Source organism: Castor canadensis, chromosome 14, assembly GCF_047511655.1.
Source record: "Castor canadensis chromosome 14, mCasCan1.hap1v2, whole genome shotgun sequence".
NCBI lineage: Eukaryota > Metazoa > Chordata > Mammalia > Rodentia > Castoridae > Castor > Castor canadensis.
In genome coordinates, this window is record NC_133399.1 from 24,137,267 (window position 1) to 24,157,586 (window position 20,320).

At 34.6% G+C, this 20,320-nt stretch overlaps 1 pseudogene; it reads right to left on the reverse strand.

The window, feature by feature from the left end:
- Window positions 1–903: 903 nt before the first annotated feature.
- Window positions 904–16,850, reverse strand: LOC141416183 (putative gustatory receptor clone PTE01; annotated as a pseudogene).
- Between the last annotated feature and the right edge of the window lie 3,470 nt (window positions 16,851–20,320).

Below are 20,320 nucleotides of genomic sequence, written 5' to 3' on the forward strand. Positions count from 1 at the left end.
CCAGAGATATCAAACTCAAAGCTCAGTGTACGAGGTAGCTATTGCCAATTATGTGACCATGAAGCTCAATGCAAAGAGCCTATTAACAGTTAAATTTGCTGATATATGTAAAATCTCAAAGGGATTTCTAACAACAATAAGGAAAGATAAGAAAATTAATGTCCATAATTTTTCAGCTGATACTCAATTCCAGTAAAGTTTATGTGTTTTTTTAACCTTATTTTCTGCTTACTGTTTAAAAGTTGATCAGCTTTTTATATACATGCCTGGAAAATATATATCACAAAACTAGTCATTTTAACCATCTTAATCCAGAACATGAGTATTATTTATTGCATTTATTATGTTGTTATCTATCAATCCCATTCATCCCCAGACACATCATTTTCCACAATGGAAACTAACAACATTTTTAAAATTCCTTGCCCAACACAAAACCCAGGCTATCATCATAATGCTACAAAAAATTATGAGAATTTAAGCTCTGGGAGTACAAAAATATTATGACCAAAACAGTGGACTTTAAAATGTAGATGTTAAGTTTTATTTTTTATCAAAATTATATCTCAAATATATGATATTAGTAATGGCAAGTGTGGCATTAATATACATGCACACCAAGTTGGGATTAAAAATAATGAAATACTAAAAAACATTTTTTGAGATTTTTAGTTTTATACATGTCTATTTTCTCACTGCTATTAAGTTATGATAAAATATCTGGTGAAGATTTCTACTTTTTGCCAATGTATATAAATAGGCATAATGTCAACTTGTTAAATTTTATTGCTTCTTCAAAAGTACATTAAAATGGATAAATGTTCTGATATTACACTATTGTATTGTATAGACTAAATAGGGCATTTTTAATGTCTCTGTTCCTTAGGCAGTAGATGAAGGGATTCAAAGAGGAGTGACCACAGTGCACATCACTGTAGGCACTGCACAGTTTCTTGGAGAATGTGATATAGCTGATCCAACATATTCTCCAAGCCCTGCTCCAAAAAGTAAGCAGACCACTGACGAGTGAGACCCATAGGTGGAAAAGGCTTTATATTTCCCTCCTGATGATGAGATTCTGATAACTGAGGAAATGATTTTATACTAAGAGAAAAGAATCCCTAAGATGGGGAAGAAACCACATACGGTACCAACAAGATAATTATATTACTGCTGAAGGTGTCATTACAGGAAAGACTAGGTACTTGTGAAGGGTCACAAAAGAAATTGGAAATTTCCACTTCTTTGAACTTTGCTATCTGTAGTACAACCAAAACATGCAGCTGCGATTCTAAAACCTACCCAAAAAAGATAGCAGAACTGAGAAAACACAGAGATGAGGACCATGATAGCTGGGTAATATAGGGGATGACAGATGGTCAGAAACAGGTCATAGGCCATCACAGTCAGAAGCTTCTCATCCACACATCCAAAAAGGACAAAAAAATACATCTGAGTCATATAGCCAACATAAAAGATGGCTCTACTTTGAATCTGAATGTTCACAATCATCTTTGGGGCTGTGGTGGAGACAAATCAGATGTCAAACAAGGACAAATTGGAGAGAGAAAAAGTACATGGGTATGTGGAGGTGAGAGTCAGAGCTAATGATGATGAGTAGGTTCCCAAGTACTGTGACCGGGTACATGAATAGAAGTAGTCCACAGAGGATGGGCTGCATGTCTGGATCCTCTAAGAGTTCCATGAGGTGCATGTGCTTGGTTTTGTGCTACTACAGTGCTTACACACCTTTTGCAAAAGCAAATAAGAAAATGGTACTATTCTGTACATAAAGTGATCAATATATTGACAGAGAGGGATTTTTCCCTTTCATTTTTTATCATCATATATTACTTATACAGTAGGCTTCATACGCTATCATACCAGGGGGTTAATTGTAACATTTATGTATGTGCTTACAATGTATCTTAATTAAATTCACCCCTCTATAATTCACTTTTATCCCCCTCCGCTTTCTGAAAACAATGTCAACAGGTTTCATTGCTCAATTTTTATACATGTAGGCCAAGTACATGGACCATATTTGCCCTCTTATCCCTCTCCATTTACCAACACCCCTTCCAGTGGTATATCCCTGGTACAAGACTGTTTTACCTTCCTGTCCTTCATTTGGGAGTGTATATTGATTATTAAATGAGATTTCACCTTGGTATTGCACACATGCATATATAGATTAACTCATTCTATTATTAGCTGTTTCTCTATTGCCCAGGTCTCCTATTATTCAACAACTTACAATGCAATTTTATTGCATTGTAAAATCTATCATAGGAAGATTTTATTTTCATTTATATTTTGATATAGGCTCTATCTATATTACTCAGGATGTTCTCCAAGGTGGAGCTTCAAGTGATCCTTCAGTCTAAAACTCATGAGTGCTAGGATTATGGCTGTGTTCCAATGCACACATCTCTTTGTATATATTTTGTTACTTATTTTGAGACATGGAATCACTGTGTATCCCACATTTTCCTCAAACTTTCAGTCCTCCTCTTTACCATCTACAGTGCTTGGAATATAAACAGAATCCTCCATACCTAATCGTAAATATATTTAATAAAGTATTCATATGTGGAGTCTTCATACTTGAGGTCTACACATCTTCATCATTCTTTTCACTTGTTAAAAGCCTAATCTTCTTGAGTCTCTTTCATTAGTGTTTTCTGTATATTTCTCACCACCTTCTATATATACACCTTCATGACAGACATGCAATTGAACAATATTTGAGACAACAAATACTGGCCATAATAAGTCAATGTTTATAGTATGATACAGTCTACTCTTCCAAAGAAGCAGTTAAAAAATGATATTCTCCTTTTTAAAAATCTAGTAAGATACACTGAATTATGGACAAATATGCCTTATAGTATTATAAATTTCTGTAACTATATATATATACATATATACATATATATTATATAGGAGTTAAAACTGCAACTGATGAATAATTCAAGAAAATGTGAAATATATACACAATAGTGTTTCACTCAGCCATAAGCAATAAAGATGTGGTTTGAAGGCAAGTGGATGCAATTGGAAGATATCATGTTAAGTGAAGTCAGGCTCAGAAACACAAAGACCAAATGTTTTCTCTTTGTGGAACATAGATACAAAAGATAAACATATACTCAAAATTCTCATGATTATCTACAAATTTATATGTAGAAAATGTTTGCAATACTGGAACTAGTCTATGGAACTCTGGGAAAGAAGTAAAGGAAAAGAGAATGACAGAGCATCAGTAACTCATAAAACATAACATGTTCAAGTGAATCTAGAGGATATAAGGATGTGCATGGAAATCTGCTGAAAAATGGGGAGTGGGAGGTAAACGGGTAAGGGAGAGTAATGGAAGGGGTTGAACAGACCAAAGTAAAGTAGACTCATAGTAGAGATACACTGAGAAACACTTTTGGAGATCAACATAAATATTACAAAATGAAAGTCAGGACTGTAAAATAGGTACATTGTTTATGGGGGTACTACTGGGAGACAGAGAGGTGATAGAAGGAGATTAAGGTGAAGGTTTATGGTTGACGGACTTCATATATGAAGTAGAGCAAAGAAACCTCTTGAAATTGCTTCAGTGGGTTGGGGAGGGGTTTAAGGGGGAGAGATGATGGAGGTGATCTAACTAATGTACAATACAAGCCAATCAGAATTGTCAAAAAAGGTTTTTATTTAAATAGAAAGGTACAAAATATTAGCTTAAAATTTCTCAGTTGGTTTAATGTAAAAAAATCCCTTCATTATTTAACATTAAATATTTTCTAATGGAAATATATTCTAATTTACCAGTTTTATCCAGGGTTCCATTTTTCCTACGTTTTCCTATTTGTCTCCTTTATTAACATAAATGATGTTCAAGCTTACATTTGCTTTTATTTGACAGACTTTCAACATATTATTTCTATTATTAATATTGGTTGAATTCAAATTTTAAAAAGTATGGATAGTTGAATGGATATTGTCAATAATACCAGATATAATGTCACTAGTATTCATTATACTTGTTCATGAAAAATAATGGCATCAATTAAGAAACACCTTTTCACAAATATACAACTTTTTAAATCAGCATCATAAATACTTCATGAGGAAAACACATTTTTTAAAATTTTTATATGGTATTCTATTGCAAACTGCTGAAAATGTTTCACTGATTCCTTTGACTATGAAGCCTCTCATTTGCAGTTGAAAACTTCAGCAACAGGGAAGCCTTCAAAGTCCAGGTAATAAGTCTCAAATTCTCTATAATAGCTTAGCATATATCCTTGTTTCTTGTCATAAAACATGGACCAAAACTCGCACGTGAGCTACATTGAAGCTTATTTTGTCAGGTTCAGGTATCCTTAAAATGTCATGGGCATAAAGATAAAAGAAAAGCATACAGAAACTATTATAACACATGGACCCCTTCTTCAGATGGAAATTGTAGATTACGATTACTTTACTTATAGGAATTTAGTAAGAAAAATTTGTAGCATTTATATTAAATCACTTAGGTACTGATTTTCAAATTCATATGTCAGTGCATTCACCTGTGTAATATGTAAAATATTTAGACACTGTACCATGAGAACAAGTTGATTAAACAATAATACTTTCTTTTTATACTCTTGTGTTTCTTTCTTATGCCAATTTTGAGAGGGATGATGGAATAGCTCAAGTGGTAAAGCACCTGCCTAGGAAGCATGAAACCCTGAGTTTACACCTCAGTTCTGTCAATAAAAGTAGACCAAAAACCACTGCCTTAGAATATTTTGTGGCCTTTATAGAAAGCTTCAGGACTACTATTTTTCATTAATAATATCCACAATGTATGTTAACATACAAACATCTAAGCATAGTTTCATCAGAACTTTTAAAGAGCTATGAAATACACCTATGAAATTTGACTTCTTGGTATTGGGATGATTATATTTTCTGTACAATTATACTCCAAAAGTAGCAATTCCCAAGGGTTTGGTGGGTAAAATTGCCTACCAACATTTCCATATCATTACTGATTTATAAATCCAGAAGCAGTTTTATTAGAAACTTATGTAAAATATTCCTAGAGCTCACCCAAATAGTATACAACATATTACCATTTTCCCATAACATCTAATACTTTATATGAGCAAGAGGCTTTAAGTATCTGTGAAATTATATATCTCTATATCCTTCTATCTATTTAAAATGCTTTATATGATGCATGTAATACTTGATTAATAGGGACATATTTTTATTTTTGTGTCATTTATTATAAAAGTTCTTCCTAAATTTCTGTGCCTTACCTCACATCACACAAGTAAGAATTACTGGATTATATGTTGGTGATGGGATGGTTCTCTGATTTACAACAAATTGTACGTTATGAATTTTACCTTTGATCATGTATATTTGTGTTCCAACAAAAAGGCAATAATTATCACCTACATTTTATTATGTTTGAGATGTACCATCAAATATCTCTGCTTTCTCTCTAGTAATAATCAATTTATGATAATCTCCCAAGTAATATCCTGTATATGGAGTAATATTTCTACTAGACTCCAGAGAGGAAACATAACCTGACATAAAAGTCACAAAATGAATATTTTAGTGCCTGTATGATTTGCTACTAAATGAAGAATATGAGTCAATCTCCATTTTTGCTGGGCTCTTACTGCTTAAGGGAAACAGGGAGGGTAGACCCATCTATAAACATGTGTGACAATTAAAGAAAGTCTGGAACTTCATAAACACTGATTAAAGTGTTTCCTTAAGTATTATATTCACTGGAAACAATGAATTCATGTATGAATTTAGTTTCCAAATAACAGGAGGCTGGAAACTCGTGAAGTTCAGTAAGGTGCCTTAGCCTGAGGCAGAATATTTTCCTGCTCCTTTTTCTGACCCTATTTTTCTGCTTCCATCCATGAAAAGTGAGAAGAACACCATTTTTACAAGATTTTTTGTGAAGTAATTAAAATTTACAAACTATTATGCATTTGGTCATTACAATATTTTGAAAAATGAAGAAGTCAATCCTTAAGTAGTGTGTTCGTTCATGCACACAATTTTCACAGTGCACTGCAAAGTAAGAATGATATCAAAGTTTAAAACGGATCTCATCCCCAAACTAAAGGTTAATATGATTTTTTATTTCTTCATCTACTTTATTTTCATACTCATTAAAATCTCCATTACAATCTTTGAATAATTGAATGTTTTGATACAATTAAATGCAATTATAGGGCATTTATATTAGTGACATAGACACAGACACAATATTTTTCAGTCTAATCTCTATTTTCTTTATCTGAACATGATGAAGGTACAGATAAGAAAGCACATATTTGAAAGATACCTGATTATGCCATTTTGTGAGCCAAGGCCTACTTCATCCCGGTATAACATCAGATTTTATCTTTAATACCCTCTATAGGACTAAGCAATGTGTAGGCTGTGGGAAATTAGATATAAACTGATTAAGACACCCTTCTTGCCACATGACCATATAATTACACTAAGACAAAAAATGTCCAGCATAGAAATAAGAAAATGGCAGCATCAGGATCAGAGCATATTTTAGTAGAATACTCTGAAGATTACCTTTATCTCTACAATTAATAATGTAAGTATTTTCCTTAATTTTACATATATATGATACATTAAACCCATATGCAAGACACATTAAATACTCAATACTCAATGCTGAGGTGTCAAACAAAACTCAACCAGAGGATAATGGTGCATTTGAGACATAATAATAACCTTCCCTATATTACAGAAATAATAAGATGAGATGACCAGATATAATTAAAACACTGCATTGAAAGTGCACTAAAGTTTTTTAAAGTGTTTAGCAGATGCCTCAAGGTCTACAGGTACATCTAAGAGCACTTTTGAATTCTGTCCACTTTCCTGAATAGGAATGAAATCAAGACCTGACAGGATGTCTCCTTTTGAGATTGTGTGCATTGATATGAACATGGAGAGGAATATGGAAAGCAGGAAGGATATCACGGCTTGGCAACAAGAGAGATAAGGTTGCTTAATCATCATGTTCCTATGTGTTCTGTGATCTTTGTCTATGATCTAAAGTTAAAGTTCCACAATGCTCTGTTCTGTGATCTACATAGAATCCCAGAAAAGAAGTCAGGTAGACAGTGGTCTGGTTCTGAAGTGACAGAAAGTGAAATAGCATATTGGGTTTTTCAAGGGGTCAACTTCCAGAATTGTCCTGACACCATATGTCTATAATCAGAAAACCATATGCATGCACTGTTGGTTTGTTCAGATCTAACAATCTAGAATCTACTACAGGTTAGTACGAATAATAATATGATCCTTCTATTCCTGCAATATAATGATAATAAACATGGGGGGACCTCTTTTTAAAATGGAAAATGGAAGGTGTGAAATAAAATAAGCACCATGTTACACAGTGCTTAATTCCTAGAATGTAGGAAGTTCTCCAAAGCAGTTCCTGATACTTGGGGAACATTCATCCTCAACTCTACCCTTATCATCAACATCATATTTTTGGAAAATTTAAGAATCAGTTCAGAAGGTCATATTTGGTGCTATTTTTGGTGAGATATCTATAGAAAGTAGAAAGAATGGATATAAAACATATTTAAATATAATTTCTGGAAACCACCACTGCAACCAAGAATATAAATTTGACATTCCTCATAAATGATATATTTAAATAAGTACCTTCACATTTGCCTTCAGAAACTGTTATATTTTTGCTCAAGATGAGGGAATGTTATTTCCAAAAACCCTCCCCTCATTCTTGGCCTCTCTCTGCACTTACTGTGTAATGCTCCTTTGTTGCTGTATCATGACCAAGGAGTAAGAGCCAAAGAATTTCCTGTGCAGAGTGACCAGTGACACCTCAGACTCTGTCTGCAAGACTGCTAAAAATGCTGCATCTGATAGAAACTTCCTAATGCAGAAAACTATGGAGGAGACATATGTAATCAACTATATTGGAGATACCCCACTGTAGGGATGTGGGGACATCCTCATTATTGACTATAATAAGACTTTGAAGGTTCAATGCTAGAAGACATAATTAGTGAACTTGGTCCATGCTATTGCACAAAGTCCCTTAGGAATTTCTGACATTAATACAGGAATGAACAGAAAAAAAGGAATCCACAGTAAGTTTTAGAGTCCTCCAGTACTTAGGCGAAACACAGACGTACTGCTCAGTGATTTCATTTCTATTAGTTTTTTAAGGTCCATCAGCTTTTTATTTAAATTTTTATTGGGATAAAATATACAACACAAAAACGTACAATTTTAACCATATTGAGTACAAACCTGAGTATCATATTATAATAATACTATTATTAAATAGCATTTAATAATACAGCAAATTTTCACAATCAAAATTTTGCATCATTTAAAAGTTCTCTCTTAATCACATGACTCAACCTTCACAAGCACCATCTGATGTGAATCATAAAATATTTAGTCTCTGCATTGCAGAACTTTTATGAAGAAAAGAGGTCTAACTTATAAATCTAGAGGCTCAGATTTGTTTCTTCTACTAAACAAGGTTCCAGGTAGATTCCCCATGTCCTTAGATTATACTGTTCTTGAACTGATACTCTGCAGGTAATTTTTAGGTCTCTGTTCTACCACATGTAGATGAAGACTTGAGCATGACAGTGACCAAAGTGTACATCATTATGGGCATCTGACAGGTGACAGAGAGTTTGATACGAATGAAGAAATATACATTTTAATCACTGTTCCATAAAATGAGGCAACAATGGACATGTGAGACTCTCAGGTGAAGAAGTTCATACAAAGCCTACCAAATGGTGGGACTGTCAAAATGCAGGGTAAAAATGTTCATGAGAAACATTTTTAAGGCATCTTTTCAATGGAGTACAATGGTGTTTCTGTGAGTGCTTTACCACAAGAATTGATTGTAGGTATACAAAATATCTAAATTATTGGTCTTTACACCAAACAATATAAATATAGTATTTGCAGGTGAAGAATTTGTGATCTTTATTTTTCATTATAATCATATATTAATTCCACAAGTAACAGGTTTCATTATGATAGTCCCTAAAAGACATATCATGTACTTACTTTTTAGTCACCCCTTTATTACTTTCTTTTAATATATTACAGTTGAGAGCCACTGCCTTGAAAGATTTCTTCACATTTAGAAAATGTGTTATGAATATTAATGAATACTATTCAACTAATTATTTAAATATAAAAACTAATACTGCTCTTAATAACACTACTTATATTTAAATATAAAATTTTAATAATATGTGCTTCAGAATTAATATTTTGTTGATATTTGGATCTTTCCACAGCAGCAACATTCAGTTACTCCTATCTCTGCATTGTTCCATTCTTCTGTAATAATGATCCCCAAAGGTAAATATTGGAATAAATTTGATGGGAATATTTCCTGATCAATGTTTTCATGTTATTATTCATACATATATATATATATATATGTATGTATATATACACACATATATATACACATATGTATACATATATATATACACATATATATATACACATGAACATTTTTCTCAAAAACTTACCAAAAATGACCTAAAACTTATCTAAGTTATGTAACAACATGAGAAAACAACATGTGAAATGTGCTAGTTTATATTGATATGTTGATTAGAGTTTTTATTTTTGAAGTATACACAGTTACATCAAATGAACTGAATTACTGGACATCATTTAAATTGACAGAGGGGTATTATTACTTTTCCATTTCCTGCTGAGACAATCTATTAAAATTCCGTGTGTTTCTCCTCATATCACAAAAGTGAAATTTCATGTATTATGTTGATAAGGAATATTAGTTTGTCTTCTAATGATGCTTGCTCAATTTTAGTATTTTTTTCTTTTATTATTCATATGTGCATACAAGGCTTGGGTCATTTCTCCCCCCTGCCCCCATCCCCTCCCTTACCACCCACTCCACCCCCTCCCTCTCCCCCCACCCCCTCAAAACCCAGCAGAAACTATTTTGCCCTTATTTCTAATTTTGTTGTAGAGAGAGTATAAGCAATAATAGGAAGGAACAAGGGTCTTTGCTGGTTGAGATAAGGATAGCTATACAGGGCATTGACTCACATTGTGCATGTGTGCTACCTTCTAGGTTAATTCTTTTTGATCTCACCTTTTCTCTAGTTCCTGGTCCCCTTTTCCTATTGGCCTCAGTTGCTTTTAAGGTATCTGCTTTAGTTTCTCTGCCTTAAGGGCAACAAATGCTAGCTAATTTTTTAGGTGTCTTACCTATCCTCACCCCTCCCTTGTGTGCTCTCCTTTTTATCATGTGCTCAAAGTCCAATCCCATTGTTGTGTTTGCCCTTGATCTAATGTCCATATATGAGGGAGAACATATGATTTTTGGTCTTTGGGGCCAGGCTAACCTCACTCAGAATGATGTTCTCCAATTCCATCCATTTACCAGCAAATGATAACATTTCGTTCTTCTTCATGGCTGCATAAAATTCCATTGTGTATAGATACCACGTTTTCATAATCCATTCATCGGTGGTGGGGCATCTTGGCTGCTTCCGTAACTTGGCTATTGTGAATAGTGCCACAATAAACATGGGTGTGCAGGTGCCTCTGGAGTAACCTGTGTCACAGTCTTTTGGGTATATCCCCAAGAGTGGTATTGCTGGATCAAATGGTAGTTCAATGTCTAGATTTTTAAGTAGGCTCCAAATTTTTTTCCCGAGTGGTTGTACTAGTTTACATTCCTACCAACAGTGTAAGAGGGTTCCTTTTTCCCCGCATCCTCGCCAACACCTGTTGGTGGTGTTGCTGATGATGGCTATTCTAACAGGGGTGAGGTGGAATCTTAGCGTAGTTTTAATTTGCATTTCCTTTATTGCTAGAGATGGTGAGCATTTTTTCATGTGTTTTTTGGCCATTTGAATTTCTTCTTTTGAGGAATTTCTGTTTAGTTCACTTGCCCATTTCTTTATTGGTTCATTAGTTTTGGAAGAATTTAGTTTTTTAAGTTCCCTATATATTCTGATTATCAGCCCTTTGTCTGATGTATAGTTGGCAAATATTTTCTCCAACTCTGTGGGTGTTCTCTTCAGTTTAGAGACCATTTCTTTTGATGAACGGAAGCTTTTATAGCTTTATGAGGTCCCATTTATCTATGCTATCTCTTAGTTGCTGTGCTGCTGGGGTTTCATTGAGAAAGTTCTTACCTATACCTACTAACTCCAGAGTATTTGCTACTATTTCCTGTATCAACTTTAGAGTTTGTGGTCTGATATTAAGTATTAAGATCCTTGATCAACTTTGAGTTAATGTTGGTATAGAGTGATATACATGGATCTAGTTTCAGTTTTTTGCAGACTGCTAACCAGTTTTCCCAGCAGTTTTTGTTGAAGAGGCTGCTATTTCTCCACTGTATATTTTTAGCTCCTTTGTCAAAGACAAGTTGATTATAGTAGTGTGGCTTCATATGTGGGTCCTCTATTCTGTTCCATTGGTCTTCATGTCTGTTTTTGTGCCAGTAGCATGCTGTTTTTATTGTTATTGCATTGTAATATAGTTTGAAGTCAGGTATTGTGATACCTCCAGCATTGTTCTTTTGACTGAGTATTGCCTTGGCTATTCATGGCCTCTTGTGTTTCCATATAAATTTAACAGTAGATTTTTCAGTCTCTTTAGTGAATGTCATTGGAATTTTGATGGGAATTGCATTAAACATGTAGATTACTTTTGGGAGTATAGACATTTTTACTATGTTGATTCTACCAATCCATGAGCATGGGAGATCTCTCCACTTTCTATAGCCTTCCTCAATCTCTTTCTTCAGAAGTGTATAGTTTTCCTTGTAGAGGTCTTTCACATCTTTTGTTAGGTTTACACCTAGGTATTTGATTTTTTTTGAGGCTATTGTAAATGGAATTGTTTTCATACATTCTTTTTCAGTTTGCTCATTGTTAGTGTAAAGAAATGCTAATGATTTTTCTATGTTGATTTTATATCCTGCTACCTTGCTATAGCTATTGATGATGTCTAGAAGCTTCTGAGTAGAGTTTTTTGGGTCTTTAAGGTATAGGATCATGTTATTTGCAAATAGGGATATTTTGAAAGTTTCTTTACCTATTCATATTCCTTTTATTCCTCCTTCTTGCCTAATTGCTCTGGCTAGGAATTCCAGTACTATGTTTAATAGGAGTGGAGATAGTGGGCATCCTTGTCTGCTTCCTGATTTTAGAGGGAATGGTTTCAGTTTTTCTTGTTAAGTATAATGCTGGCTGTAGGTTTGTCATATATAGCTTTCATAATGTTGAGGTACTTTCCTTCTATTCCTAGTTTTCTCGGAGCTTTTATCATGAAATGATGTTGGATCTTATCAAAGGCTTTTTCTGCATCTATTGAGATGATCAAGTGGTTTTTGTCTTTGCTTCTGTTAATGTGGTTTATTACATTTATTGATTTTCGTATGTTGAACCACCCATGCATCACTGGGATGAAGCCTACTTGGTCGTGGTAAATAATCTTTTTCATGTGATGTTGAATTCGGTTTGCCATTATTTTGTTGAGGATTTTTGCATAAATGTACATTAAGGAGATTGGCCTATAGTTCTCCGTTTTGGAGGTATCATTGCCTTGTTTTGGGATAAGTGTAACACTGGCTTCATAAAATGTGCTTGCCAGTTTTCCTTCCCTTTCTATTTCGTGGAACAGTTTAAGGAGGGTTGGTATCAGTTCTTCTTTAAAGGTCTGATAGAATTCAGCAGAGAATCCATCAGGTCCTGGACTTTTCTTTTTAGGGAGACTCTTGATTGCTGCTTCAATTTCATTTTGTGTTATAGATCTATTCAGGTGATTAATTTCCTGTTGGTTCAGTTTTGGATGGTCATATGTATCTAGAAATCTGTCCATTTCTTTAAGATTTTCAAATTTATTTCAATATAGGTTCTCAAAGTAGTCTCTGATGATTTCCTGGACTTCCATGGTGTTTGTTGTTATCTCTCCTTTTGCATTCCTGATTCTACTAACTTGGGTTTTTTCTCTCCTCATTTTAGTCAGGTTTGCCAGGGATCTATCGACCTTGTTTATTTTTTCAAAGAACCAACTTTTTGTTTCATTAATTCTTTGTATGGTTTTTTTGGTTTCTATTTCGTTGATTTCAGCTCTTATTTTTATTATTTCTCTCCTTCTATTTGTTTTGGGATTTGCTTGTTCTTGTTTTTCTAGGAGTTTGAGATGTATCATTAGATCATTGGTTTGGGATCTTTCAGTCTTTTTAATATATGCACTCATGGCTATAACCTTTCCTCTCAGGACTGCCTTAGCTGTGTCCCATAGGTTCCGGTAGGTTGTGTTTTCATTTTCATTGACTTCCAGGAACTTTTTAATTTCCTCTTTTATTTAATCGATGATCCATTCTTCATTAAGTAATGAGTTATTTAGTTTCCAGCTGTTTGCATGTTTTTTGTCTTTACTTTTGTTGTTGAGTTCTACTTTTACTGCATTGTGATCAGATAGTATGCACGGTATAATTTCTATTTTCTTACATTTGCTGAGACTTGCTTTGTGCCCTAGGATATGATCTATTTTGGAGAAGGTTCCATGGGCTGCTGCGAAGAATGTATATTGTGTAGAGGTTGGATGAAATGTTCTGTAGACATCTACTAGGATCATTTGATCTATTGCATATTTTAGATCTTGGATTTCTTTATTGATTTTTTGCTTGGATGACCTATCTATTGATGATAATGGGGCGTTAAAAGTCTCCCACAACCACTGTGTTGGCGTTTATATATGCTTTTAGGTCTTTCAGGGTATGTTTGATGAAATTGGGTGCGTTGACATTGGGTGCATACAGGTTGATGATTATTATTTCCTTTTGGTCTATTTCCCCTTTTATTAGTATGGAATGTCCTTCTTTGTCTCGTTTGATCAGTGTAGGTTTGAAGTCTACTTTGTCAGAGATAAATATTGCTACTCCTGCCTGTTTTCGGGGGGGATTGGCTTGGTAAATCTTCTTCCAGCCTTTCATCCTAAGCCTATGCTTATTTCTGTCGGTGAGATGGGTCTTCTGTAAGCAACAAATTGTTGGATCTTCCTTTTTAATCCATTTCGTCAAGCGGTGTCTTTTGATGGGTGAATTAAGTCCGTTAACATTAAGCATTAATACTGATAGGTATGTGATTCCTGTCATTTAGTTGTCTTAGTTGTTTGAAGGTTTGATTGTGTGTACCTAAGTTGTGGTTACTCTCTACTGTCTTGCTTTTTCTTTTCCTGTGGTTTGGTGCTGCCTGTCTTTTCATGGTTAAGTTGGGTTTCACTTTCTGTGTGCAGAATTCCTTGAAGAATCTTTTGTAGTGGTGGCTTTGTGGTCACATATTGTTTAGTTTCTGCTTATCATGGAAGACTTTTATTGCTCCATCTGTTTTGAATGACAGTTTTGCTGGGTAGAGTATCCTGGGATGAAGTTATTTTCATTCAGTCCCCGGAAGATCTCACTCCATGCTCTTCTTGCTTTTAATGTTTCTGTTGAGAAGTCTGCTGTGATTTTGGTGGGTTTACCTTTGTATGTTACTTGTTTTTTCTCTCTTACAGCCTTCAATATTCTTTCCTTAGTTTCTGAACTTGTTGTTTTAATGATGATATGTCATGGGGTAGTTCTATTTTGATCTAGTCTGTTTGGTGTCCTGGAGGCCTCTTGCATCTGTATGGGAATATATTTCTCTAGATTTGGGAGATTTTCCGTTATTATTTTTTTGAATATATTACGCATACCCTTTACTTGCACCTCTTCTCCTTCTTCGATGCCCATGATTCTCAAGTTTGGTCTTTTGATGGAGTCGGTGAGTTCTTGCATTTTCTTTTCACAGGTCTTGAGTTGTTTAATAGTTCTTTGGTTTTTCCTTTAATTACCATTTCATCTTCATGTTCTGAGATTCTGTCTTCTGTTTGTTCTATTCTGCTGGATTGGCCTTCCATTTTGTTTTGCAGTTTTGTTTCGTTCTTTTTTCTGAGGTTTTCCATATCCTGGCTGGTTTCCTCTTTAATATTGTCTATTTTTGTCCTGAGTTCATTTATCTGTTTATTTATCGTGTTCTCTCTCACTTTGGTGTTTATACAGTGCTTCTATGGTTTCCTTTATTTCTTCTTTTGTTTTTTCAAATTCTCTATTTTATTGTCTTGGATTTCTTGAGTGTACTCTGTACACTTTGGTTGACCCTATCCAGTATCATCTCTGTAAAATTCTCATTGAGTACCTGTAGTATGTCTTCTTTTAAATTATTCTTGTGGGCTTCATTGGGTCCTTTTGCATTGTTCATCTTCATTCTGTTGGAGTCTGGATCTGAGTTTCTGTTTTCTTTATTCCCCTTTGGTTCCTGTACTAGTTTATTGCTGTGGGGAAACTGGTTTCCCTGTTTTTTCTGTCTTCCCATCATTGTCTTTGGTGTTGTTACTGTCCCTGTACTGTGTGCAATTAAGTATTTTCTAGCTTGTAATAATAACAATGGTAATATTTAGAATGGAAGGGTGAGCTGAGATGGAAAGCAAGAAGTTAAAGAAATGGGAAAAACAAATACACAGACTAGAGGGAGAAAACAGAACAAGGTATCAGACAAGAAAATTTCAAAGGTATAAACAGGGAGCTTTATTGTACTAATTGACAGTAAGCTGAACAGACATTAGAGAAACAGAGAGAGTTTTGAAAATCAAAACTAAAAACAATAAGGTAAGAATAAAAATTAAAAATAAGTAAATTAAAGAAAAATCTATTTATAAAAATGTATTAAAATAAAATGAAAAAATAGAAAATTTCAAAAAACCAAAAAACCAAAAAACCAAGAACCCTCCAATTCAAATGCAATGAAATTTCAGTCTTAATAATTTGGGTGTCTGTCTCAGTCTCCAATCCTGGAGATGGTGCCTCAGATGTTGTTCTGTAGTTGTCTCATCAAAGGGGACGCATAATGTAGAACAAAACTACACACACAGGCACAAAAAAATAACACCACCAAGTGTCCCAAGTTCAAATGCAATACAGTTTCAGTAAGTTTTTCAGCTTGCAGGTGTAATTCGGTTGTTCTCTCATCAAAGGTAGGGAGATAAAGAAAAAAAAAAGAGTCTGGAGACAGTTCTGAGAATGGTATCTGCAACTGTGGCTTGCCTGCCTGCTGCTGTCAGCCTGCTGTTGCTGGAGGCATTATTTATGCAGATCTCTGGGGTGAGCTTAGCACTCACCTGGCCCTGTAGGCTTTGTTTGCTCAGATTGCTCCTGTGTGTGAGCCTCTGCTACAAGCTTTCCCCTTTCCAAGCACTGGCACCCGTGTTCTCAGGCCTGCGTGAGTATTTTCAGTTCATGTGGGAGGTGGGTCTTTCCCCTCTCCTGTGCAGTTCTCCTCCCACCTCCTCTTTCACAAGCATTCCTGCTCCTGATTACTGGGCAGTGCTGCTGCTCCTGCCAGCCGCCATGTTTGTTTACAGCTCATGTGGGAAGTGGGTATTCCCTCCTCTCCTGTAGTGTTTTCCTCTCTCCGCCACTCTCACAAGCTTTCCCACTCCTGGTTGCTGGGCATGTGACCCTGCTCCCACCAGAGGCTCTCCAGCCCACCCAGCTTGTTATTTACAGTCCTGGAAAGTATTCCCTTTCCCCAGTCTTCGGCGCTCAGTGCGCCCCACCCTCTTTCCTGAGTGTCTTATTTGTTCTTATTGCTTATTACTCAGTTTCTCTTTTTTCCCCGGGTGGAGGTCAGTCTGTCCAGGGGTTATGCTGCTCTGGCCCAGGCTTGTCTGTGTTAGTACCATGGCACCACAAAGCTCACCTGGTCCTCGTCTTCCCAAGCCATCTGTGCACCAGCAACTGGTGGCCCAGGGGCCCTCCTGGTGTCTCCGTTTAATGTGAAGTGGAGATTCTCTGCGCTGGTTGGAGTTGTGGAGGGGTCAAAGTTATGCCTCTTCTCAGTGATTATGCCTGCAAAGTGTGTCTCCAGTGTCTCTCCAAGACACTGCATCTTGGACTCATACTTCATCAGTCTTTTGAATGGTCAGGTGCACTGCTTGATGGTTTCACAACTTTCTTTTTGCTCAGTTGTCAAAATTCCTCATTTCTTTTGTGAGGCTTCCCAACTTTTCAATCTTGCCTGTTCAGACACCTCCACAAATTACATATTAATCTATGTTTTTGGTGTCATTTGTAGTGGTGTTCCAGTCTCAGGAATCATTTTCTCTTATACTCGAATTTTTTCCTCCATTATGAAAATCTCCTCAACAGGAAGGAGGTATAAAGCCTTTTCCACCTGTGGGTCTCACCTACCTGTTGTTTGCTTATTTTATGGAACTTCTATTGGAGTTTACCTCAGTTCACCAGTCTCACATTCCCCTAGTATGGTTGCAGTGGTTGCTATTATGTACACCATGGTCACCCCCATGTTGAACCCCTTTATCTACAGCCTGAGAAATAGGGACATCAAGAAGGCTCTCTGGCAGGTTTTCAGAAGAGCAAAATTTCAATACCTCTTTTATCTATTTTGGATCTTATGTCTGGAAAAGGTAGCAAAGAGAGGAATGGGGAAAGAAGGAGATAAAGGAGAGTGGTGGAGGGGGTGAAGTCAAATATTTTATATTTGATATATTGAAGGAAACTTCGTAAATGTCACAATGTATCCATACCCAGCAAACAATAACACATAAACAAATGAACAATTAAATAATTAAAAAGAAATACTGATTCTTCAGACAAGGTTTATATCTTTCTGTCTGCCTCTCAGTTCTGTGTTTATACATTTTATTTGTTACTCTGAATGTAGTTTATTACTTGTTCCCCACTTATGTCATTGTCACTTAAATTTATACAATGTATATAAAAATACCTTCTTATCATCCTTATTCATTAAATGGCCCAGGCTTCTTAATCATGAGCAATCTTATTATCTATCATTGATATATAACCCTTTCTCTTTATTTCATCTCACTTATTCCTTCTAGAATTTTCTTGCAAATATTTTCTACTAAATTTGCTAGAACTCACATCTTAAGAACAAGACACTTAATTCTCTCAAATTATCCTGAACAGAATCTTAGGATTATTGAATGACTTCAATTTCCACTGTTAACCCCAATGCTTTGAGATTGACAATGGATATATTAATATTTAATTTGAATAAACAATTGTGAGTTAGATCATTCCTAGAACTGTCATGAATTATTTGTACAGCTAATTAGCAACAAGATCTGACACAGCCCATTCCTTTTCTTGACATTTCTTATAATGACCAATTGGTCTATCCAGTAATCATTATATTAAGGTGGTGATTATTATGCATATATATGATCTATAGCTGCATATGAAAATATTAATAAAATCTATGAATTTTTGGCAAGATACATCAATAAAATTCAAAAATATATAAATAACAATATGAAAAAATTGAGAAATGACAGTAAAATACAGATATGAATCAAGAAGGGAGTGCTATAAACATATTAATCAGCTCAGTAAATTAATAAACTGATCAATCATTAATTGACAAAGAAAGTATTAATTTATGAAAAACTAGCAAAAATGACATGCCTTTTTATTATCTTTTATGTTTGCTCTTCAAAAAGTTGTAGAAAGAGAGGACAGAGCAGTTTCAACCTGAAAGGTTGGGAGGTTGGGAGAGGAGGTGACACAAACAATGTATACACATGTAAGTAAATGTGAAAAAGATAAAACAAAAGGAGAAAACAATAAATGGAGCATTTACTAAAAAATTTTAGCTAATTTGAACTGTAACATGAAGTATTCATAATCAATACTTTAATGCTTAAATGTATCACCATTTTATGTTTAAATATTATCAAACTGTGCCTTAACTACCCCACATTGGAAGGAAAATATTTTATGTAAAATTCCAGGTGTTTTCACAATTTCCCACAATCCACTTTTGTGGGAATGTTTGTAAATAGCAACAAAAGAGCATATTTAGTAAGGGTAAAAATAATCTACATGAAAAATAAACATAAGCAGATCTCATTACTGACAATATATTTTTTAAACATCCAGATAAAAGACCAAATATGGTGAAATGCAAATTATGGATTATAAAAAAGCTTTTAAAAATTTTATGCTGTTTATGTCATTGGTTTTTAAACATGAGAGATCTCTTGATTAAGCATTATATAGCATAATGTTATACATGTTACAATACAGAAGTCAAATTCAAAATATCAGAACATATTAAGACTAGGTGAAAATGTAATTTCAGCAAGATGTTAGAATTTGAGTCCGATACTTCACTCTCCTTACAAAACTTCCAGCTAGCAACTGTCCACTGATGAAAATACCTTTGTAAATAAGTTGGTAATTAGACACCACCAGAAGTTGGTAATGAGACACCATCTGTGTGGTCTAAAGAAAATGGTTATTACAATGTCCTTGTAGCACCTCTGACTAACTAGAGAAGATGTTCACTGGTTTCAAAAGCATTTGAACCTAGGAGTAGAGGCAACAACCAGGGCAAATGCACAGGCTGACAACAAGTTTTCTTGCCATTAGTTGACATCAATTTGCCCATTTTTACTCTCATCCTTGATGAAATACATCAGGGTTATCACTGCCAATGAATTTTCATGAAATAATGAAGAGATATGTTTCTCCTGAAATGCACATAAAACAGTAAAAAGGATTTAAAAGAACCAATGAATCATGACAACACAAAAGGAGAATAACAGTGTTCCAATAATGCTTTTGAAACAAAGAGAAATCTATCACATGACAGTAGAGTCCAGGATTATGCTTGAGGTAAATTCAATAAACTATAAGCATATGTAGATACAAAATTATATATATATATTGGCTATACTTGGTCAAACTCAGGAACTCAGGGCCTCATGCTACTAGACAGGTGTTTTACCAATTGAGCCACTCCACCATTAGACAAAAAAATTAAATAAAAAATTTAAAGAAGATGAAAACAAAACTATACAAAAAAGTAACAAAAATAAAAATCAAAGAAATCTGAGAGGTGAACAAAGCAATGACTAGGTTGAAAAATTAGATAATGAATCTCAACAGAAAACTCACTTATGTGGAAGAAATTGTGAGTTAAGTTGAAATCAGAATATATTAAATTATCTGTTCAGAGGTGTTAATGACAAAATAGAATGGAAAAACTGAGGAAAGTCTATAAAAACTATTCAAAATCATTCAAACAGCCATTGTTAACACAACAGGAGTTTAAAAGGAGAATAATGACAAAAAGTTTCAGAAAGTATATTCTAAAAATAGTTACTGGAAGGGCCAGGAGTAGTGGCTCACACATGTAATTCCAGGTAT